The 24,267-nt window shown below is 49.5% G+C and overlaps 1 protein-coding gene across 4 annotated transcripts in view; it reads left to right on the top strand.

Annotated features, from left to right (window-relative positions):
* LOC139752756 (uncharacterized) overlaps positions 1-24,267 on the top strand; it is a 112,653-nt gene that overhangs the window by 56,405 nt on the left and 31,981 nt on the right. For 2 of the 4 annotated variants that reach the window (XM_071668640.1, XM_071668638.1), the window contains exon 1: positions 8,720-9,044. The exons of the other annotated variants lie outside the window; for them this stretch is intronic. The gene's annotated coding sequence lies outside the window, so the exon portion shown is untranslated. Of the gene's footprint in view, positions 1-8,719; positions 9,045-24,267 lie in introns of those variants that run through there. 4 annotated transcript variants of the gene reach the window in all.

Raw genomic sequence — 24,267 nt, 5'->3', positions numbered from 1 at the left:
GCTCGCTGCCCCCAGCACTGTCACGCTGGCCTACTGGCTGCACAAAGACCAGCACTCACCAAGGCTTTGTCTCATTATGAAAACAATATCCCCACCGGATATGAACAGGAACCTAGGGCGTTTAGCGAGGGTGAACATCACCGTCAGTGAAAACCATAGACGAGTCAGAACCACATCTGGACCATTGATGTATTCGACTTCTCTGTCATGCTATACATCGCGTATGTTGACGATGATGAGAAAGGTTCGCTCCGACTGCGAAAGGTGTACACAGTGCTCCTCCTCCTTACACCACAGGTTATGATCTTCCACACTATTCTTTCACGAGGCAGCAGCGGCCGCTCCCAGGATCCTGTGAAGAGAATGTCATTGTTCACAGCAGGAGTGAAGACCAAGGGTGTGGGAGAGAGGCGCCAAGATTAACAAAATAATTGTCGAGGAAAACGGGAGAGGAGAGAAAAGGGGCCGTTTGTGCTGCGAGCTGAAATCTGGATTCAACTTCTTCGTAACTTTTAAGCTTGTCCTTCAATAGATATTATATGATGTGACTGTGATACCGAGTGAGTCTGGGAGCTCAAAGAACACTTGCACAGCGGCGGGGAAGTTGAAGATGAACATTAAGAGGTGAGCAATGGACCACAGCCAAAGAGAGGATACGGTGTATATTCAGTTTCTACCATGTGTGTGGACTTCCCCGAACCGTTCCTGCAGTGGTACTCCCAACATGGTGGTTCCTCCTTACTACAGTGTCTTTCACGGTTCGAGCGCCTGAATGACTTTGTGGAATTCAAAGCGCTAGAATCTCATGGTTATTCGGCACTTCTCCGCATGGAGATATCTGAACCTGAAGATAATTCATACAACACGATGTACACATTTTGGACTTTCCAAAATTTGAATTCCTCCATTGTTATCATATAATCCATATTTGACTCTGAGAGCCCAGTGATAAAGGCACTCCATTGCGACGTGTTCCCCGACACTTACTGGACTTACAGGTGTCACATATGGGAGCAGGTCACCAACTCCATCAAGTGCCCCTGGCTCAGCTGACACGGAATTGGCTTTACTTGGCGATACGTGTCGAAAGAGGGATGCCGTCCTCCAACATCTTCTCTATCCCCTCCGAAGTCTGTTACTCCTTCTGGGGCTTACAAGACCCATCTGGCTTGACATTTACATCTAACGTAATCATCTAACCCCTCTCCATAGAACGAGAGTGAGGTAGTATGGCTCTCGCATATAGACTTTGTTCTTGCTTTAGCCTCAGCGTCTGATATCTTATCACCGCTGATAACCATCAGTGTTCAGGACACCGGGAGCATTCTACACTCTTATGGATCACATCGTACTATAGCTCAGAGTCTGAGAATCGGAGTGAATTGTAGATTTCTTTTTCGTATGGGATAACTCAGTCTAAATGCAGCCGGAGTGCTCTGTTTTAGTCCTACAATAAATGTGGGAATTCTCTAGGTGGTTTTGTTATGAGATTTTTCTTCGTTAACTACAGCAAATTCCTCGGTAGATGTTCTTCCACAGCAGTCTTTCCGCACCAACTCTTCTGTAGCACCCCTTCCGGACGAGTTTCCTAAGTAGCAGCTTCTCCAATTGCTGTCCTTCCGTAGCAGTTCCTCGGTAGAAGCTTCTAAAGTAGCATTTCCTACGACGATGTCCGTCCATGGCAGTCCTCCTTTAGTGACCCCTCCACAAAAGTCCCAGTACGGCAACCCCTTCATTAGTATTCTTGAAGTAGTTCAGCAGCCCCTCCACAGCATGTAGCAGTTCCTCTGTGGAGGTCCCATCATCAGCAACCCCTCCTCCACGACATTCCCTCAGGCCCCATCATCAGCAACCCCTCCTCCACAACATTCACTCAGCAGCGGTTCCTCTATGTCAGTCATTCGAAAGCAGTGCAACCGTGGCAGTCTATCAGTGGAGGCGCTTTCGTAACAACGTCTCTCGGGTCTCCATAACCATATTAAACCCCTCCAGAGGATTGCCTCTTCGGCACTTCAGACTGGTATGTACCGACACACCACAGAGATAAGATGTACCTGCCCATCACATACTATCATACACCCATAAGGCAGGTTCTTGACGCGCTAAGAACCCTACGTGAATGACTAACGGCCTCAACACCCACACGAACGCATTACTCAGGGTGTTGTCGAGGGAGTCGCTGCTACACATAAACAAAGCAAACATTACGGTACCTGCTTCGACGGGAGACGATAGCTCCGCTTACTACACACGTGCATATCTCTTCCCTGACAGGCTGTGGGCACATCCTTTTCGTGGCGATATGAAGGCATACGATTCATAAGGACAGCACCATTACGCTACGTAAGAGAAAAATGACCGTGCGTCGGGAATTAAGAGATGAACAGAAGGTGATGCGGAGGAAAGTGCGAGGGATGGGAGGAGGGAGTGAGTGTGGCAACCAAGCTGGAGATGACGTTATACTCGCCTGACGTCAAGGCTTTCACACGCCATTTCTCCCCGCATCCTCACAGTCCCCCAGTCACAGTTTCCCTCACCAGCGTGCGTCCATCACCAGCACCAGGGACAACCAACCATCATCGCCGCCAATGAGTGGTACGTGTGTTGTCACCTGGGCTCCTGGATAAAGTCCTGGGCTGAAATCATTTATAAACACCACAATACTGATTATACACTGACCTATCTTAGCGGTTTCTGTGAGAGACTGCAATTCAAAAAAATTGGTCCGTAAATCTAAAACAAGAGATAACATGAGATAACAACACGAGATAACGAGATGGGAAGGCAGGAATAAAGAGTAAAGAACTCAGTATCGAAGCTCAACATCCGCGGTGATGCCCACCAACATCACCGCGCTCCAACATCATTAACGAAGCCTCATATCAACAGTCAACCTCAAAACAGCAAAGGACCTAAAATCAGTGATAAGGCCCAAACATCAGTCGTGATTCCTCAACATCAGCTGTGGGGGGGGGTTTACCTGAAGTGACACCTACCCCAACATCAGCACAGAAGACCAAACATCACAGTGGTAACAAAGTAGGAACATCAGCAGTCAGACCCCTCCATCACGACTGACGACGAAAACATCAGCAACACAGGCCCAACATCAGTTACGGAGTGCCATCAAATGCGAGGTCCTGGAGTCTCAAAAACATCCATCGAGAGCGAGGCCTCACCATCATCAGTAAAATCTTATCATCACCAGTGAGACCCCAACACCAGTAGCGAGGCCCCAACACCAATAGCAAAGTCCCAACACCAGTAACGAGACCCCAACACAAGTAGCGAGGCCCCCACATCAGTAGCGAAGCCCCAACACCAGTAGCGAAGCCCCAACACCAGTAACGAGACCCCAACACCACTATCGAAGCCCCAACACCAGTAGCGAGACCCCAACACCAGTAGCGAGGCCCCAACACCAGTAACGAGACCCCAACACCATTAGCGAGGCCCCAACACCAGTAGCGAAGCCCCAACACCAGTAGCGAAGCCCCAACACCAGTAACGAGACCCCAACACCATTATCGAAGCCCCAACACCAGTAGCGAGGCCCCAACACCAGTAGCGAGGCCCCAACACCAGTAGCGAAGCCCCAACACCATTAGCGAGACCCCAACATCAGACGCGAGGCCCCAACACCAGTAGCGAAGCCCCAACACCAGTAACGAGGACCCAACACCAGTAACGAGACCCCCCAACACCAGTAGCGAGGCCCCCACATCAGTAGCGAAGCCCCAACACCAGTAACGAGACCCCAACACCAGTAGCGAGGCCTTAACACAAGTAGCGAGACCCTAATAGAACCAGTAACTAACTAGGATGACTAACACAGCAGTGGTGCGGTGGGGCGGGGTGACGATAACAATTACCTGACCCACCGTCCCTTGCCTAATGTACGTACCTGCGGAGAGGTTCTCTGCCGCAGCTGACACAACTGTTGTCGTCGCTTGCTACGGCTCTCTGGGCGGCGGTGCTCTCGCTGATGCTCCTATGAATAACGCAGCCGCTGGTGTTAACGAACCTTTACCTCCTGATGCCGCTGGTCTGAACCAACGGGAAGAGACTCACTATTAATCAGGACGGTCAGCGCCACAAGCAGTATGCCTCCTGCCCCCTCCTAATAATCACTACAACATGCAGTGTGTACTGACCATGATGGTGGCCCGGGCAGTACTCACCAGGTCCAGCCATCATCGCTCGTAAAGATTCTTTTTTTTTTCTTAAAAAGTCCACACTTAATCATCCAGGCCTCCGGGGCGGTAGGCCATAATGACAAGTGGTAGAAGCACGAGCCAGAAGGTAACATGACTTGGAAAGTTCGGCCACACCGGAGGATGGTCAGTGCCTAGCCTGAGGGACCACCTGGCCTGATGTGAGGGTGTCACCTGACCAACTAGGAGCACTCTGGGTGGAGTATTCCTCCGTACATTGCCTGGGGCACTGACGTAGCGCTACGTGATCGTGAAACTCTCTAACTATTGGTCTTTTCGTTCTCGTGTCACTTGATTTACCATCTAAGCTGAAGGTAGTACTAAAATCTATGATTTATTAGACATAGGATCTAGTAAGGGATGTATGAAGTGGGTGTTGGAAACACATATAGGTTAGCTTTATTCGTGTCTTCATGGCAGGTGAAGAGCAGCCGCCAACACTGTCCATCGCCAATGATATGACGACACGAAATGGTTCCAGGTCCTCATTCAGTAGGTGCATAGCTCCGTGAAGCCATCATCACACAACCAGCTGATGCAACAGCTAAACCATGGGATGATAATGGCTCCTGGACCCTCAGGAATAATGAAATACTTCGTAACATTCGTGTGCGATCATGAGACTGGATGAACGCCACCAGGAGGAGCATATGTCGTGTGTGTGTGTGTGTGTGTGTGTATGAGGCGTACTGGTCCCCCCCCCGCCATTACGCCGCCTGCGCACCTGACGGCGCAGCCACCCTGGGTAAGCCCAGAGCCAACTTTCTCCTCTAATTGAAAGTATTTCATCGACTCGCTTCAACTCTCATCGTCCAAGTTCTTCATTTGTTCCCCTGAGCATTCATAAGCCAGGCCGCTAAGCCCTTATGAACTAGTTACGCCCCAGCGGATCGACGCACCATCCCGCTCCGCCAAGTGGTCTATTATCCTGCTTGGCTAAGAATTCAATAAACCATATCTATCGTAAGCTAAACCCTACCAAAGAAAAAATTAATTATGTCTATCCTTATCTAACTCTGCTGAAGTGAGGTAAGGTCCGGCCAAGCTCACTCACTGTCTGCTGACGTAGCTTGAGTGTTGGCACAACACAACGCCATCAACGGATGGAACGAATACAGGACTGGGTTTTGGTGTCGGTGTGTGTGTGTGTGTGTGTGTGTGTGTGTGTGTGTGTGTGCACGATACTTTACACTTGGCACCGTCTGGTGTGTGTGTGTGTGTGTGTGTGTGTGTGTTGATGAGTGTGGACGACTACCGTCATCATGCCGGCGACACTGGTGCACTTCGTCACGGCCCGCACCTTCCCCTCACTCACAGTCTGATTATATTCTGATGCCGCCCCACCTTCACGCCCTAGCCACTCTCGGGTTCGTGAAGCCATCATATTCGTACGACAAACCCGTTGGTACAGAGGCTGTTTGACAAGTAGCCACTACGATCTGCCCATCCACGCACCTCCGTCACGGAAACATACACACATGGAGCATCTGTGTCTCATTACCTCCTATTATGCCTTCATTACGGCATGACAAACGACACATTCATCTCGTTCATCTGGGGAAGCTGTTGAGGAATCGCCTGAGGGACTTCTGTGCACCCGACAGGTGGTGAAAGGCGACTCCACCTGTCCGGCGATGGAAAGCCATCCCACCTATAGTTCCTCTGCGACTCCACCTGACAGATGGTCGCCCATCTATGAACGATGACGAATGGGAGGGGAAGTGAAAAGTGGGTCAAACGCGGACCAAATGACACGTCTGGAATGACGCGGGGAGATGACGCACACACGGCATGACAACCCGAGATCATGTCGAACACAGTAAGATGTTGGGGGGATGGCTCTGCAGGCAGGAAGGTTGAGGTTAACACGTCTTGGTAAGAGAGACTCCCTCACCGTGTGGCGAGTGAGAGGTCTAACACTATCGAACCTCTGGGCGGTAAGGGTTAGGTAGACATCGTGTCAACACTGATATTGGAAATGCAACTGATAACATTTGATGTTTGGTTTACCTTAAACTGAAGATACTCTCCTGGATTCCGTTTGTGGATGAAGCAAACAAACATGATTAAAAACGAAAGCGTCAACAGTGGTGTGTCAACATGTATACAAACAATATATGTACACAAGCGCAACAAAATAAATACACACAGTTACGAAGAAAGTTACACCGAAACGGAAAGTATAGAGCGTGTAGGTACACGTTCACACGCACAGACAGATGAAGTTACATATACAAGCAGGTGTTACCGAACTCCGCCTGCAGGTGGTGACACCTTCGGCGAGGCTGCATCGCACTTCACAGTCTGTTGCTCAAAAGGAATACAATCTCTTTGAAGAACTTCTCATTCTAGAGGAGTTCATCATTTCCCTGCTACTGGAAGTAGTGCAACCTTGGAGCTGCAGGATCTCCAGGAAGAGGGTACCTGGAGTAAAATCAGAACCCCTTCGAAAATTACATGTAAATATGTAGAATCATATGTAAATACACACAACCATCTACTAACACGAAAGATCATCAACAAAGACAGAAGACAATGACGTACGAACAAACACATCCATTTATCATGCACTTGCTAGCGCTGTGTTTATCTCCAGTATGACCATCAGGTTTGCCACACAACACAGTGCCACAATACCGTCTCACCGTTTCGTTTTCAGTGTTGATCTTCGGGTCTTCCGTTTCGCTTTCACGAACGTTTTACTCCGTGATTTTCTTCCCCCCCCTCCATATCATTTTCTGCTTCGCTCTCTTGTCATTACGATTATCCTAACCTGGCAAATTTCGTTTTCGAGCTGGAGTCGCTTCACTTTTTTTTCTTGAATCCTTTTTCTTTTTTTTTTATCCTAGGGACAACCTCCCACCTCTTCTACAGTGAGGGATCACCTCCCTCACCACAGCGGTAGAGGCTATCATATCCAATGTTCAAAGGTCGTAGGGCGTCATATTCAAGGTTCGTGCCATCGTGTTCAAGGGTTCGTACCGGCGTGGTCAAGGGTTCGTGTCATCGTGGTCAAGAGTTCGTGCCGGCGTGGTCAAGGGTTCGTACCATACTGTTCAAGGGTTCGTACCGGCGAGGTCAAGGGTTCGTACCATCGTGTTCAAGGGTTCGTACCGGCGTGGTCAAGGGTTCGTACCATCGTGTTCAAGGGTTCGTGCCGGCGTGGTCAAGGGTTCGTACCGTCGTGCTCGAGGAGTTTAGACACTCCTCAAGGGGCGCGTTCGCTCTGGGCTCCTCCAGAACCCGAGGGAAAAAAGACATTGACCAAGTTTACAACAATTGCCAAACTCGTTACAATAATACGTAACCTCATCTACCCCAATGGAAAAAGGAGTCATCTTACGCCAGCTGAGCACAGTCTTAACAAGTGTTGACTAGGATGAACAATGGTGGCATGTGCGCTCGAGCGTGTGAGTGTGTGGTGCGTCAAGTGTGTTAACATAAACCGGGATAATGGCGTGTAAAGCATGAAGTGTATGTGCTGTCTCACGGGTGTGTGTACATGAATAGAAATGGGCATCAGGTGGGAGGAGGAGGTGTCCGTCAGTGTACAGATTGTGAGTAGTGTGGCGGCAGAGATGAGCGGAGACCTGAGTCTTGGGGTGTGAGCAGTATAGGGTATGAGTACTGAGATGTACGACTCCAGACGCAAGTACTGAGAATGTGTTGTCGGGGATGTGACAGACTGGATTACTGAGGGTGTGAAAGATGAGAGATGAGTGTGTGTTGAGAGATGGGAAAGTCCTTGAGGTGCGAATGTTGAACGTGTTTGTTGGCTGTATGAATGATGATATTTTGGGAAGGATTGGCACTGGGGCGAGTACCCTGACGTGGTTAAGACCTGAGGGTGTAAGTGTTTAGAGTGTAAGTGCTGCTGAGGGTGTAAGTGTCAGGATGGAAGCGCTGCTGAGGGTGTAAGTGTTAGAGAGTAAAAGCCAAGTATGTAACCGGTGAGGATACGAAAGTGAGACAGGAAGTTTGCAGGGCCAACCGAGCTGGTGTTTGAGTAATTCAAAGCTTGATAAGTGATAAGGTTGTGAGGGGTTACCTAATGGGGAGGGAGAGACAAGTCCTGCACAATGTCTGAGCCTCACACTGCTGGCCTGCTGTTTGACGTCTAACAGAAAGTACCAAGAGAAAGGAGTGTGTGTGTGTGTGTGTGTGTGTGTGTGTGTGTGTGTGTGTGTGTGTGTGATACATCTAGACTGGGAGCTTTATAATCATCAGGTCTTTATAAGTTTTTATATCATCTTGATGGAGAAATCCTACGACAGTACCTGGGTGAGGCTACTGAATGGTTGGTTCGTGTGGTCTTGTTCCTTGGCTGGTCCGCCTGACCCTCGTGTCGTACCTTCGCCCTGACCCTGCTACCCTCTCCTCTCTAAATGGCCACGCCCACCTCGTACCCCCTGCCTCTTTCTCTGTCTCTCTACCCCGGCCTGATCCCACCTCTGACTGGCTGGTCCGGCTGGTGCCTCTTTGTTGTCGCCAGTGAAAGTGTGTGTGTGTGTGTGGAGGAGCGGACCGGGGGGAGGTGTAGGTGCCGCATCCACAGTTCTGGCTGGCTCGTGGTGCGAGCGGGTCTGTTCTCTTCGGTGTTCCGTGGTTTACGACGCGGGTCAACTCACACCTTGGTCCTTCCTAGGGACTACAGGGTAGCAAGGGGTCATCTCGCGGCTCTCTTGACCCCACCATTACTACTATCGGTCTGCCTGAGTCACTTCTCCTGGCGGAAGGATCAAGCGCCCCGTCTCGTCGGCCCCTGGTATATGATGCGCCGGTGCGGAGGGTAACACTCTTAAGCCCTGGAAGTGGACAGCTCCTCGTCAGGTAGGTCCTCCGCCATCGTGCTTCTCCTGACGGTGTACCTGTAACTTGCGGTAACAGTTACGCCGGGTATGACTTGGTGGTGACCAGACATCGCGTCTCTCGAACCGTTATTCTGTTTTCACTTCTCATCCAACAAACTACTGTGCTGACAGACAAGTGAAGCATTCTTTATGGCAACTGCACAGACCGTGGCTACTGCGTCTCTGTCATAGGAATGTGGACGAACAGCACGAGGGAAAGGAACTGCGAGAATCCTGAGCGTTTTCGCACATTACCACATCTTAAAGAGACTAGTGGTAGGTTACTTAAATCCGATTTATGTGGTGGTTAAGAGATGCATCAATTACCAGAATGCCTCCTCATAAACTACCTCATTAAGATGTAACAACTCGTGTACGTAACAGTCGCGAAGAAAAGTTCATGGTCTCCATAAACAGTGTGTGTGTGTGTGTGTGAGTGTAACTGTGTGTGTGTGTGTGTGTGTGTGTGTGTGTGTGTGTGTGTGTGTGTGTAGCAAGGCCGATGGTAACAACAGGGGCGAGGGTCACACGGTACCTACCGTATGGGGTAATCAGATAATACTTCCCCTCTCCCCGACGGTCACAACAGGTCACTGGGTCCCGTTGAGGTCATCTAAACGACACCGTTGTTCCCGGGACACGTCCGTCGTAGGACGCTATCTGCTCTCGAGCTAAGTCGTCTTACGAGTGACAGATGTTGCTCGCACGAGCAGCGATTTTACTGTGTACTGATACGTCGTTCTTTTCGGGGACACGTCGTAAGATTCTGTTCTTTACATGATCGGTCCGTAAGACATGACTACGTCTAGGACCTGCTTCGCTGCTCTTACCAAGCCGTTCTCATACCTCTCGCCGTACCCTGCTGAACTATATCCTAACTGGCTGCAGGCTCTCCCACTTGTATGTAAGCCCTCTAGAGTCGTTAGATGTTAATTACTATCATACGAAGGTACTTGATCATCTTAACCCCTTTACCACCGACGGTGCGACCCTTAGGTAACAAGTCCTGGCCTTTGACCTGACCTCTAAGGCTGGGTAATCATACACAAGGGTCATGGTCGCTGTACTGTGTACTGACACATAATGTACACCTTCTGTGTAACGGCACCACAGACCATCAGTGTCCTGTTGCATATCTGTCACGTCTTACAGTACAACACTGTTGTCCTGACATGCGCCAGAGTAGACATATAGTGTACTGCCACACGTACGATTAGTGCTAATGTTTTCTTGTACATTACCTGCCTGAATCAGCAGTGTTAACACTACACATAGCGTATCAGTGTTAGTTTACAGTGCACCACAGCTGAACTGCAAAGTACCAGCGGACGTGTGTCTTTGTGTACAAGGAGGAGGCGCTATTGTATACGTGAGTGTATTACGATACAACCGTTTGTTATGCCCGTATTCAGGTCGACACGTAATTACCATGGGATGTGCCTCTCATTTGCATCACGAAACAGTGAGGTGACACAAACACGTCATGATTGTCTTTCCCTGTGCCCCAGTTACCTACCAGTGTAGTGGTTCTTAATGTCCAGCCTGGTTACCACCAGTATGGTACGGAGGTTAAATTAGGCGGCTGCTGCAACCACTACAATACCCATCATCTTGTACACTCAGCTGATCACACTCGGGTGAGCCGAACTCCAATATCAGTCGTCAAACTGAGGCACAGTCTCAGGCGTCGATGTAAACTCACATCGCAGAGCCGCGTACGAGATAATCCTGACAACCAAGGTCATAAAACAACACTAGAACATAAGGGAAGATTTCCATCATGTCAACTCCACTTGAGGAACACATTTCCAGCAAACTAAGACAGCAGCAAGTCGACCGTGAAGACTCACTCCTCCCCCCCAACTCACGAGGCCCGTCCGTTTTGCCTGTCCCTCAAAGCCACTCGTGGTTTTGTGTCGACTTCCTTTGGGGAACCGTAGGCAAGCCATGCTCACCATCTGGCTATGAGGAACAGGGCCAGTGGGCCGGCTGGGATCGGGCTGGTGTTCAACCGGGTCGAGGTCAGGCTAGACGTGGTGGTGGATGTAACTGTAAACTTAGGAGTTAATACTACTTTTCTCTCTTCTACATCATGAACGAAATTTGACTTCAGGAGTGTTGCTCCATATATTTCCTTTTCCTTAGTTAATATGCACATCTCACACCTCATCAAACATTACATCATTCTGCCACGATAATGTTCCGCCCACGATATGAAATTGAATATTCGACCATCAGAGCAGCAGAGAAAGACAGAAGCCTCATCATCACAACACACACACACACACACACACACACACACACACACACACACACACACACACACACGTCCGCCTCTCGTGGTACCAACATCCCTATCACACGAACTGAGGCTCATAAAACGTATTTGCCTGCCAATGACAGAGAGATGCCGTTGCGCTCATCACGAAACCTCACCCTAAGGTGCGTGACACCGCATCAAACTCTGGGTACACTCTCTCTCTCTCTCTCTCTCTCTCTCTCTCTCTCTCTCTCTCTCTCTCTCTCTCTCTCTCTCTCTACCACTAGATTATATCTACCAAGGAAGCAAACCCTATCTATATCAAGGCTTTTCGACCCCGCTGTCATGACGTCCTACTCAAAACGAAACAAAGTCACACAAGTTACAATAGAGAAGTGTTACGTGTCACTTCTGTAAGGGGTCAAGTTTTAAGCGCGCCTGCACCCCACACACACACACACACACACACACACACGACACATGACCAGAGGCACAGACTGCTACGCCTGGCAACGTCAGGGTTGCGAGGGGGGCAGAGCACCCGTCCGTCTCCCCAGCTGGTCTTGGGTCTAAGAAGCTGCCACCGCCTGAGGCACGTTATTGATATGATAATCACGTCTACAGCGGGGGGGAAGGAAGGAGGGAGTCACCAGCTGGGCCAACGTACGCGGCAGCTGGTCGCCCGCCATCCAGCTCGATGTACGGACAAGGTTACAACAGGCGAGGAGTTGTTACCTTGCCAATACCCAGCTGGGCCGAAGGTAACTTCGCCAGTACAAGTTCAGACTACTAATTACCAGTTAGGGGACTGGTTTCAGCCTGCCGAGTCATGGAGCCGGTAATAACTACCGCTCCCGACAAAGATGGAAAGGGGCAAAAAGAAAAAAAAAAAATCAGCATCCGATATTAAGACTTGAGATTCTTACGTATGTCTTGTTATGAATGAACGTATAACAACAGCCATGCTGACTGCGTGTGTGTGTGTGTGTGTGTGTGTGTGTGTGTGTGGTAGAAACATACGTTCTCTCAACACCTTCGAGCGTCTACTTTCCAATTTGGGTCTTAATGTTATCTACCTGGACGACGTGCGTTCGTTCGGCCAAGACCGCCACACATCATCCTGAGATTCGGATATGTTCCACAGGTGGCTCAGAGGGTGAGGACCGAGGTGTGAGTCAAGCCCGTGAGAGCAGAGGCGGTACCTTCGTGGTGGGTATAATGTTTATACATGTAGTGTGAAACACACGCGAGGACATCCAAGAAATCTAACTCATAACGAAACAGTTAACAGGACCAATGAAGAGGATCTGAAGAAGAAAACGGGACCTGTGTTTACATTTCACATGACCTGTTGTTGATAGAGAACTGGCCAGGCCTTAGCCTGGGACGGAACCGTGTCCTCAATCGCCCCTTCCACCCACCACCCATACCGAGTTACGCCGTACCTGCTACAGGAGGCCACGATGCACAAAGAAGGGAATGACCAGCGCCGAGGAGAGTCATCAGGTGGAATGGAAAGCAGGGGAAGGACGGCGATGTGAGGACTCTGCGAGTGGCAGAGAGGACCTAAAGCAGACAACACACAGTGAAGCAAACACAAACTGTCAAATGGAAAAGGAAAAACAGGGCAACCGCCCGTGTTGGCAACATCACCGACAACGTGGTGGACGTGTGTGTGCGATGTGACACGTCGGAGCGACAGTGAGTGAGATAATATCATAAGAGAGGAAAGTTAACTTAATTCGTGACTCGGATAATGGGCATAGAGTGTTCGGATACAGCGACGGTGGCAACTGCATGTGTGACAGCTGGCAGTGAAAGTGGTACTAGACCAGTCCAGCCCGGGATGCTCACACCTGAGAAAGCTGGACGAGAGGGAAAAAAAAAGTCTATGATTAAGATTATTACAGAGGAATACAGGAATGCAGAGGGAAGGAACACTGGCGCGCTACAGTAACACATGTGTGGTTTCATGTGTGGCACGGAGATTAGCAGTGAGGATAAAGGGAGGATAAACCCGTGGTATCACCTCGCTACCACCAGCAGCCACAACGTCTGATGAGTTAGCATGATGGTGAGGTGGTGAGTGTGGCATGGGAACCCTGTGAGACATACCACAGACGACTGTCCTGCCCTGTAGTCGTGTGGGCCAGGTCAGAGCTGTGGTAATGGAGGGTAAGGTGTGTATGTGTGGGGTGGGGAGGGAGGGAGGGGGGGGGGGCGCAGAGGAATGTCTTGGACTGTGGGAGAGGATGGATGGGGTGGGGAGAGGAGGTGTACTCTCCCTCTCACAGTGAGCCAGGGACCCGTAGCCAGTCTGTCCGTCCGTTATACAGCCTTGACCATGAGGTACTTTCTCTCTCCCCGCCCACCTGCCTTCACCGGCACGCACCACCACCAGTACTGGTTCCTCCACTACCACCACCAGTACTGGTTCCTCCACCAGCACTGGTTCCTCCACCAGCACTGGTTCCTCCACAATCCACCAACAGTACTGGTTCCTCCACTACCACCACCAGTACTGGTTCCTCCACCAGCACTAGTTCCTCCACTACCACCACCAGTACTGGTTCCTCCACTACCACCACTGGTGCATATATACCACGAAAACTACCCACAACCACCATCGGTACTTTTACCACCAGTGGGAGGCACCTACTGTCCAAACCACCAACATTATCACCAGTGGTATCTTCCCCACCACTAGCAGCAAACACCACCTCTGATACATACCATCGGTATCTTTTCCAACACCATCACCAGTAACCTTCCCCAGCGCGAACTGACGGTACCACTCTCACCACAGCCACCAGGCCGTACCACCAACAACTTTACTCAAGGCTTACTCGTTCACGAACCCTGAGCAGTGAAATTTATCGTGGGCGATCCTAGTGGCATATCGAGACATTCTCAGCTTCTCAGTATGACAGTGGAATGCACTATAGCGTGAAGACCACGGCATCACCCTGAAGTGTGACGCCCCTTATACAATTCATAATGTTAATTATTCAATGGATGATACCCTATCAGTGGTAAGTGGGTCATCTGGCCTCCGACCATAAGTACTTCTAGGGTCTCCTCTCTCATGTTATGCTCCTGCCGAAGGAGGAAGGTGCTTTCTGCCAGTGAGGCTGGGTTTTGGACTACTGGCCGCCTGCAGATACTGCTGCTTTCTTCAGCGACTTCAAGGAGCCTTTGGTGCTGAGTGGGACGATTAAACGTCTCGGTTGCCACAGTTTCCGTTAGAGAGAATGATCTTCCTGGACGTCGTAATAACGTCCAGAGATTCTCTCGAGAGCTGGTGCCAACGACCCGATCTGAAGTACTGGACTTCCACCTTTAAAAAAAAAAAACCTGGATTTCAGTAAAGAACAACGATCGCATGTGTGTCGGGATTAACTAATGGCTCCCACAGAACAGCAGCACCTCGGAGTTGGGAGCTCTAGAGCGTTACAAATCGGAGGAAAGTCTTACAATGCTCAGAATGCGTGACAAATCGAGGAGGACCCGAAGACGTGATCAAACAAATGTACGTTTTGTGAAACTCACGAGCGACGTGTGTGCCTGTGAGTGCGCGATGACTCTCGCACACACTTCTCTCATACGCTGCGTACAACTGGTGACTCTGTCTACCTGTCCGATGGCACAACTGGTGACTCTGTCTACCTGTCCGATGGCACAACTGGTGACTCTGTCTACCTGTCCGATGGCACAACTGGTGACTCTGTCTACCTGTCCGATGGCACAACTGGTGACTCTGTCCACCTGTCCGATAGACACCTTCCGAGGAAAGACAAAAATCTGATGGGGAGAAGCAGAGGTCCTGAGGCAAAAAACCAAGCGGCCAAGGCGGCCAGTGGTTCCGGACTCGTGGCGGGAGGGGAGGACCATGGTCACAAGGACGGGGCGCGTCCGGGGTCCGCTGGTGTGGCCGGGTGGTGGTGGTGGTGGAAGGGAAGCACCACGACATGCCAGTACCTCAGTCATCTCTCATTACCGTAGTTACCACTGGTATTTCGTCTGGTACAGTACCAAGTCAATCATAACCACCCCAGTTACGTTAACACGTCACCATCAGAGCTCTATCTATATCTACCACACTCTGCACATCTACCAGTCGCCCAGCTGTCGTCCATCTAGCCGCCCTTATCTCCCCCCCCCACCTTGACCTTCAAGCTCCCAAGACAACAGCCTCTCCCCCCCCCCTCATTTCCCATACCATTCCCTCTGTGCCCCACCATCATCTCCCTCTGTCTCGTCCCATTACAATCACCACCCCACCCAACTCTCCTCAAGCCACACTATATCTCTTCCCCCGCCCCCCAAACACCACACCTCCCTCTCCATCCCATGGCAATCACTCCATCCCTCCCACACTTCTCCTTTCCTCGCAAACACCACATCTCCCTCTCCATCCCATGGCAATCACTCCATCACTCCCACACTTCTCCTCCCCTCCCCACAGTCACCACCATCACTACTCCTCTCTATACTCCATACCACATCCTCCCAACACCATCATCTCCCATTTCATCCCCATGACAGTCCTCCCTCCCCCATCACCACCACAACCGCACCCCGTCACAGTCCTTCCCCCATGCTCCCCTCCTCTGACATCGTATACAATTTCCAACCATAATAAAATCCACCACAGCATGATGAAGGTCACGACAAACTTTGCTCCAACAAATTAGTGGCATAATTTTCTTTATGTTTTTTATGAAGAGAAGAAAAGAGTGTCTACCTATCTTCCTACCTACCTATGTACCAACCGACCTACCTATCTACCTACCAACAAACCTACCTACCTATCTACCTATTTACCTATCTACCTACCTACATACGACGTGGGTTGTGAATAATGCCGTTGAGAGTCACATGACGAAGCTGAATGCTAGAAACCTGTGTGTGTGTGTGTGTGTGTGTGTGTGTGTGTGTGTAAGAGAGAGAGAGAGAGAGAGAGAGAGAGAGAGAGAGAGAGAGAGAGAGAGAGAGAGAGAGAGAGAGAGAGAGAGGTTAGCCTGGCAAGTTCTCAATAAAAAGAAAGTTTCAGTACAATTAAATCCTGTCAAAAGATAATTAACTTCCCACGCTGTGTGTGTGTGTGTGTGTGTGTGTGTGTGTGTGTGTGTTGCTCATACGGCCATGCGCGCCTGCAGGAATCTTTACATGTTTTTCTCGGGACTCTTACCGGCAGAGGGTATGAAATTTTACAGTAAAAATTATATATATATATATATATATATATATATATATATATATATATATATATATATATATATATATATATATATATATATTTTATTTATATAATATATATATATATTTTTTATTTATATATATATATATATATATATATATATATATATATATATATATATATATATATATATATATATATATATATATATATATATATCGCCGTTTTCTGACTTAGAAAAGTAGCGCCACGAACAGACAAATAAATGCCTCATTCCCTCGCAACTACACTCTTAACTGTTATGTCGAGTTTCCCTGAGGTATGGATCCAAAAATGAAAAATACACGATTTATTCTTAATCTACTTACACCATCAACAGCCGTGCACACGTCAGTTCACCAGCGACTATTTCTGTGAACGTTTTTCTTTCAGCGACTATTTGTGTGAACGCTTCTTAAGAGGGGCAACACTCACCTCAGCGTAGGTATTCTGTCTTGCTTTCTGTGTGAATTACCTGACATGCTTTCCTCTCGCTTTCTTCCCGAACTATGGAGCAATATCAGTCCCACCTTCTCGTGATCGGTGCACTGTGCCATCAGGATAATTTGCTTTCCTGAAGTATGTAAAATCGACGATAGAAACGCGTTTGTTTAGCTTATCCAAATGATATACATGCAATGTTTATATTCGCCCTATGGATCCAGACCTTCAAAACCATACAACGTTCGGTCTAGAAAAAAAAAGATGTTTTCCCAGGTTGATCAATGTCCTATTAATGTTATAGATAACGTATCTTGAGATTCTAACAAGACCACAAATAGTACCAGCTGTTTCCCTGTAATGTAGGTGATATCACCACGATACACCTTCCCTACAGAGTCTGAATACGTGGGAGGCGCCGTGTCGCAAGGGCTTCTACCTGAGCGACACCCACGTCCCATCCGACACACGGATTTTACTGATTATTATAATCGTGTCTTCATAGTCTGACCCCTTTGTTCCAGCCCTCCCTCCCTCCTCTTGTTTCTTTAGCGGCTCTCTGGCTTTGATTCCTCCTTTGTCTCACATTCGTCGTGCATCCACGAACGAGAAAGCGTGACACAGAGGAGGGGGGGTTGGGTCGCTGTTGGGAGGGGCTTGGAGCGACGGCATCGGTGTAAGTTGTGGTATCAGATGGAGGAGGGAAAGGGGGGAGAGGGGGGACGGGTTTGGGTAGGAGGGTCACCCGGGGTTGTGTGGTGGGAGGGGTGGGTCAGGGCAACGCTTCCGGGTGAAAAGTCGCACCAGCGGCGGTCAGGGGAGAAAGTGACCTCGGCCGAAGAAAGGACAAGGCCGCCCCGGACCTCCTCCTCCTCCTCACCCGCAAGACGTCATCTTCCCTCGAGGCGTCGTATGCTGTCATCAGTACTCACCCTCTCAGGCACCGTCTGCCGGTCGCAGCCATCTGTTGTGTCTGCCCCAGCAGACACAGCAGTGTTCCATTCCCTTCTTTGCTTCCCTCCTACACTCCCTACCTATACTTAAATTCTGTATCTACCCTAGCTCCAGCCCACGCCATGCCTAGCCCCAGTCCTTCTACCTCAACCTCTTGTTCCTCTAGCCCGGCATCTGACCTGCCTGTGCCAGCTCCTGCATGTTACCTGCCACACCTAACCGGACATCGTGCCCATTTTGCATACGTCACTTGTGCATACAGTGTCGTCATTGATTTCACCACAATGCACATGTCAAAGCATTTCCTTTCCATGCTATCTCTTAAATACTATTCATTTCACGCGCGGTTGCTTCCCCTGTGTGTACGGCTCCCACGAGTTTGTGAGCAGTCGTTAACGTACAAAAATTATGTGACGGGCTGCGAGAAACCACTTCGTCCTGAACAATAAATGTTTCATTAGATATCAAAGGGTTTGGAACATGCGGTTCCAGCTTAACATGAGAGGTGGCGAGTGTAGGCAGCGCGGGGAAATCTGCCTTAATATGGTCACATCACGAGCCGACATCCCTTCCACCTGACTGTGCCGTCGTGGTGCAGAGGCTGGGTGTGTGTGTGTGTGTGTGTGTGTGTGTGTGTGTGTGTGTTACCTTAGACACGGTTCGCATTACGGACGCGGGTCGTAAAAGTCCGTGCGGGCAGCTTAGCGTTACAAGGCTGGTGGACTGTGTGGTGCTTCAGAGTGGCGGATAACCCGCCATACCAAGTTTCAGAACCGACGATTTGCGGAAACAATGCTCCTACTGCAGCACCTTCGTCAGCTGTGGTACACCTGCTCCTCCAAGACCCGGGAGGGTTACGGGTTATTACTTTGCCGCCTGTAACCGCGACCACCTTGGTGACCTCTAGTGAATGAGAAGTGACGACTCCCTGCAGTTGGGACCTAGGTGACCAGGAGTAATAATACATGGCCTGGTGGCTGATAGATCTGCTGGTGACTGTAGTCAATGGCCTGGTGGCTGATAGATCTGCTGGTGACTGTATTAAATGGCCTGGTGGCTGATAGATCTGCTGGTAACTGTAGTAAATGGCCTGGTGGCTGATAGATCTGCTGGTGACTGTAGTCAATGGCCTGGTGGCTGATAGATCTGCTGGTGACTGTAGTAAATGGCCTGGTGGTCGGAGTATCTGCTGGCGTCTGTGATCATGAGTTTATGCAGGAGTCTTCATGGTCTCGGTAGCGACTGTTGTGCAGACTTACCAAGTGGAATGACTTATGTCGCACTTGATCATCGAGTATCACAAAACTTGCCACGAATTTCTTTTAAGTTTCTTGTCCTTGCAAAGAGAAATTCAAATGCATGCCGAATACTTTTTCTACTTTCCACTGCAATAAGTTTAGATAACATTTTCTAACGCATTTACATTCGATCGAATGTCGTGTGTACAGTGACTTTCAGGTAACAGACGAAGGCACTCAGCGTCAAGCGAAGTAAGGTTTATCACACCGAAAAGGTCGTTCTAATCTTTGGTTTCTGTCGTGTTCTTTGCCTTTTTTGCCCGATCGGTGTGTGTGTCTGTGTGTGTGTGTGTGTGTGTGTGTGTGTGCGTGTGTGTGTGTGTGTGTGTGTGTGTGTGTGTGTGTGTGTGTCAGGTGGAACGAGGGTGGAGTTGGGTTAAGCTTTGGTAATTCAATCTATCTTCAACTTTCAAGGATCTCTCTCGCGGGATTTCCTCACACTCGCATCACACGGGAGATATTTTCATCTCACGTGCCTTTCTCATCCACTACGTCCGTTCAGCAAGCAATTTTTCAGCGCGTGTAGCATTCGAATCACATGAGGTTCGGGAGACTGCCGGCGAGCTGGTGAGATCTGCACCACAGTCTCGGGAACATATCTTTATCCCGCACGACCCTCGGCTGTGACACTACAGCGGACGTGGTATGCACTTCGCCTGTAGCCTCCCCGACCAATGACGGACGCCTCAGAACGGGGCGGAGCACAGCACCACCGGGGGAGGGAAGTAGTTCAGTTTCGAATCTTAAGGAGTTTCTAAGCGTTACACGAGAGCGACGAGACTGGCACTCGTCTATCCCGTCCTGTGTCTGGGCATCAAGAATGTGTGAGGGCGAGAGCAATGGCCCGCCGGCAGAGCGACAAGAAGTGGCCTCCAGCGGACGTTTCTAAGCCGTCCACGTTCACCTGTTTCATCTGCCTCGCCGTCTGGTGGCCATGGAAGGGAGGAGGGATGGGTGGGTGTCTTCCCTCATCTGCTGTGTCACTCAGGTCATTCAGTCGGGTCATGCTGAGTCACCCGGGGACACTGCTCCCACCATTTGTAGGTCACTAGAGGTCACATATTAATTACTGCTCCACATAAGGCCCCACCGGCATTATTTCCGGGGGTCACCTCAGGCATGACCAGTATTCAATATCCCAAACAATCCCTTCATCAATGCCGCTCCTCCAATCGCTAATGAGATCTTTTAATTACATAGTGACGTCATCGGTGATTAAAAATAATCATTGAGTCTGATGAATGGTATCTCAGGCGATGGCTGCGTCCGGGACCTCGCTGGTACCCAGTTTTACTGAGGCCACTCAAGGGGAAAGTCGGGGCTGACCAATCCTTTGTGTGCACGCGTCACCACGTGTGTGCAAATACCACGGGAAAGATAAGTGTTGGGTGTGTGTGTGTGTGTGTGTGTGTGATGGGGGGGGGGGGGGGGAGAGACGTTGACATCGCTGAGCGAGACGGAGGCCAGCCAGATCGTCTGCCACTGCTGCTGCTACTGTGCGACAGGCGCTCCATCATCAGATCCACTCGCGATACTTCCCTCACTACCGTGCTGAATGCTGCCCTTGTGTCTGCTGGTGTTACCTTGCCTCCTGCAGCGGTACAACCATCGAACATTGTTTCCTATACGGGAGTCTCAGGGTGTTCGTTGAGGGTGCTCTCCAGAAGCCATCGTCGGCATGTATCCCACACTCTGGGTGACCTGCTGACTGGACTCTACCGTCAAGAGAGAGAGACAGAAATTCGTTAGATTTGCCCCATAGAAGGGTATGTGTTGCGACAAGGTCCCTGCGTCGCAAGGAGCCTGCTTGTAATCCAGATGCAAAGTTTGGCGACAGGTTAAAGAAAAAAATGATTGGAGTGTCGGTGATCATGAGCCTGATGGGAGGATGAAGCTGGTTTTCGATACACAAGGAAGCATATATACTGAAGCCTTAACGTAGGGTGTAACACGAATCACGCGAGCCAACTACAGGTAGCGCTTCTCTGCGTCATTCTAACGACGGCCGAGATGACGTTCGAGAAGAGCAACTTTCGTAGCGTGGAGGTGCGAGCGAGGGCGGGGAGGTCGCGGGGAGGTGTTGCGCATCGGGGCATTGTGGGAGGAGCTGGAGAGGTGACACCTGGTTGCTGGAGAGCAGGGGTTCGTACCCTGGACGAGAGCCTAACTGCTCGCTATGTGGGTCACCGTGGACGGGCCGCCCGCCCCGCGCCACTATTTTCACTACAACAACATTCATCACAGCACCAACCCACCACCAACACAGCACAAAAATATGGACAAAAACCAACAGCAGATTGCTGGCAGCTTTTGCAAGCAAAGCGTTGACACACATTGTAAAGGAAATATTCCGAAATGCATCCATAACTGACATGGCTATTCTTGCGTTGACCTTGTGGCGTTGTGACTATAGGTCAGTGGTGCAGACCGGCAGCTTAATGACACCAACACCCACACTGCACCAGCTGAACGATGTTCACCACCTAGGAGATGGCTGTGTCTTCCTACGTTAACTCTAGTGAGGATATGATCATCTGCATTGAGTGTGGCTGCAGTAGTGTGTGGTCGCGTACGAGTGTGGTAAGCGCTGGTCGCATTTTTCGTATCATTTTGAGTGTACACTTATCTGAATTACTGTTACTTCCTGTGTGCGTGGTGTGTGTGTGTAAGACTGTGTCTGTTTGCGTCCTTGCGTAAACGTGTCTGCCCAAGGTCATCGGTGTATCAGTTCATCTGCACGTATTGGGGTGTAACAACGCTGATTAAAACCATCCCTGGATATCTACAATCTTTTGCACCGAGTGATCTGGTGCCGGTGATGTCGTACCACAGTCCCTGCACCAAGACCAACCACTCGTGCAGGGCATTACTCGGAGCTGCTGGTGGTGGCAGTGTTGTGCTACACAGTCCCCACACCAGGTCCGACAACACACACTTGTTGTCTCCGCTCCTGACGTTCCCTCTGAGGCCCACCGGTCCACCCAACACCGCTGTCGCCTCAGCTGCTACACTTCTCCAGCCCCCTTGCCACCGCTAAGGCCTTGCTCAGCATTCCTTTTAATCTTCAAAATGATATATGTCTCAGCATTACGAGAAGTGGCACAGTGTGACACTATCTAATGCGATGTACTTGGTGTGTGACGATGTTAGAAAGTGTAAATATACCACAAATAACCTCGTCTTTCCCAGTGGGCGCAGCAGAGTACTTGAAGTACACTCGCAAGGGCGGCCCCTCACAGTGGTAAAGACTCTCCCTGTCACCTGACCATGTGGATGTAAACACTCATCGGAGTCGCCAATCCTACTGTGCTATACAACCTAACAGTGACTGCAGCAACACTGTAGTGTGTGTGGGCAGAGCGGGTTACTGTAGGCTCACGAGGGAGACTTGCACTCTCGCGAAAAATCACTTACTACGACGCATTTTCAGATCTTTAGTGAGATTGGAGAGAAGCACAGTTCTCATTTTTGGTGCGATTCCAGGGTGGCAGAATTCTCAGTTTTTAGTGTGATTCCAGGAAGGTTGAGATCCTATATATCGAATGACGACAGAGGAAACATAATTTTCCTGTACGTGAGTAATGCATGAAACCCAGCGTGCACGCCAGCCAGTCCTGCCCAATGGATTTGATCCGTGTTACTTCGCAAAATTATCATTACTATTATTATTATTATTATTATTATTATTATTATTATTATTATTATTACTATTATCATTGTCATTATTATTATTATCATTATTATTATTATCATCATTATCATTATTATTATTATCATTATCTTTATTATTATTACTATCATTATTAATATTATTATTATTACAATTATTATTATTATTATTATTATTATCATTATTATTATTATAATCATTATTATCATTATTATTATTGTTATCATTATTATTATCATTCGCCAGTGAATATCATTGAGACAAAGATTTTCAATTTCTTCTTTGTACGAACTGAAATATCCAACGGTCCTCCGACGATGTCCTGCTGCAGGTGCCGGCGTTGGGCCGGGCTGGAAGACCCCCACCACCACTGAGCAGGCACCAGGTTCACTCGTCCGCCCTTTAAGCGCGCCTGGACAGCACGGGTCAGCCTGACTCTACCGAGGCACAACAGCAGTTTGATATGAAAGTCTTGCAGGCCGAAATTTTCCCCGGCGTCTTCTATTATGGTATGGTAACTTTCCCCCCAACGGGCCGGACCAGGATTGCCGGGGTGATAGTTGAGGGTGCGGCTCTCGGGGGATGTGTGGGGAGGGCACAGGGAGGAGGGAAGAGGAGGGAGGGGAAGTGACACAGTCATTACTTCTGCTTGTGGGAGTACAAACATGACGTCGAGTGACCCAATACATCACGCCTACAAGTGTGAGAGATCTACGAGAACACACACACTGCCGGCTCCCAGGGAGCTTCGTCGTTACTTAAGGGGAGAAACTATCGACGAAAATTTGTGTGTGGCGGAGAGGTGATGGCCAGGCGGCGCACGGACCGTCCAAAGATGGATCAGCAGCAGCAGCAGCAGACCGGCGCTGGAAGGGGGCCTGACGGAAACAACGTCTGGAGAGATGCTAAGTAGGAAGACACACACTTGAGAGACTGGTCAAAGATTCAACAAACTCCGTCCAAACTGAAATACACTGTGATACAATAGGGTTTAGTGTACACTCATCTTCGTCTTCCTGTGCGTGTTTCTGAATCATGTTGAAACGTAAGGGTGTGGGGTTAGATATGTGAAAATCCCTCCGGTAATTACATATTCTACAGTCGGAATCCCGTCCTCACGACCAACAGGGAACGGAATAACTTGCACAGTGCAGACAGCACGACCCTGCAGCACTGATCATCACAAAGACAAACAAGAACAAGTTCATTTGTTCGAACAACGTTAGAGAATGATATGGAACAGCCATCAAAATGTTCTAGACTCTTCTCTCCTGTTCTCCTGAAAGATGTTGTAGTCAGCGAGACAGTTTTCGTCCATTCATCTTCACGTCAAAGTGGGAG

Source organism: Panulirus ornatus, chromosome 13, assembly GCF_036320965.1.
Source record: "Panulirus ornatus isolate Po-2019 chromosome 13, ASM3632096v1, whole genome shotgun sequence".
In the NCBI taxonomy this organism is placed as follows: domain Eukaryota; kingdom Metazoa; phylum Arthropoda; class Malacostraca; order Decapoda; family Palinuridae; genus Panulirus; species Panulirus ornatus.
The sequence above is the reverse complement of the archived record's forward strand: the minus strand, read 5'-3'. Positions and strand labels throughout refer to the sequence as shown.